We start from the raw sequence: 666 nt of genomic DNA, 5'->3' as shown, positions 1-666 counted from the left end.
GAACATTAGATCTAAAAAATTTTAAGTCTTGTGTCTTTTGTGTATTTTTCTCTTTCATCATAAAATTAAAAAAATAAAAAAATATCTTTTCCTTTAATTTCTCATAATTTTCAAATTACTTGGGTTGACTTGGTCAAAATTTTTCAAATCATATCTTTTTCAAAAATATCCTAACCACTTTCTCTTTCCTCACTTTTTCAAAATCTTCATAAAATATTTTTAAATTTTTATCTTCATTAAAAACCGAAAACAGAAAGAAATAAAGAACAAGGAATGAATCCACCTTTAGTGGCATCTTCTTCTTGAAGGACCAATGATGTCCTTAAGCTCTTCTATGTCCCTTCCTTGCCTTTGTTGCTCCTCCCTCATTGCTCTTTGGTCTTCTCTTATTTCATGGAGAATGATGGAGTGCTCATGATGTTCCACCCTTAATTGTTCCACATTGTGGCTCAAATCTTCTAAGGAGGTGTTGAGTTGCTCCCAATAGTTGTTGGGAGGAAAGTGCATCCCTTGAGGCATCTCAGGGATTTCTTGATGATGAGCTTCCTCATGCATCTCTTGAGAACCGTGAGGGATCTCTCTTGCTTGCTCCATCCTCTTCTTGGTGATGGGCTTATCCTCTTCAATGGGGATGTCTCCTTCTATGATAACTCCAGCTGAGTAACA

The sequence above is a fragment of the Arachis duranensis genome, chromosome 4, assembly GCF_000817695.3.
Source record: "Arachis duranensis cultivar V14167 chromosome 4, aradu.V14167.gnm2.J7QH, whole genome shotgun sequence".
NCBI lineage: Eukaryota > Viridiplantae > Streptophyta > Magnoliopsida > Fabales > Fabaceae > Arachis > Arachis duranensis.
The sequence above is the reverse complement of the archived record's forward strand: the minus strand, read 5'-3'. Positions refer to the sequence as shown.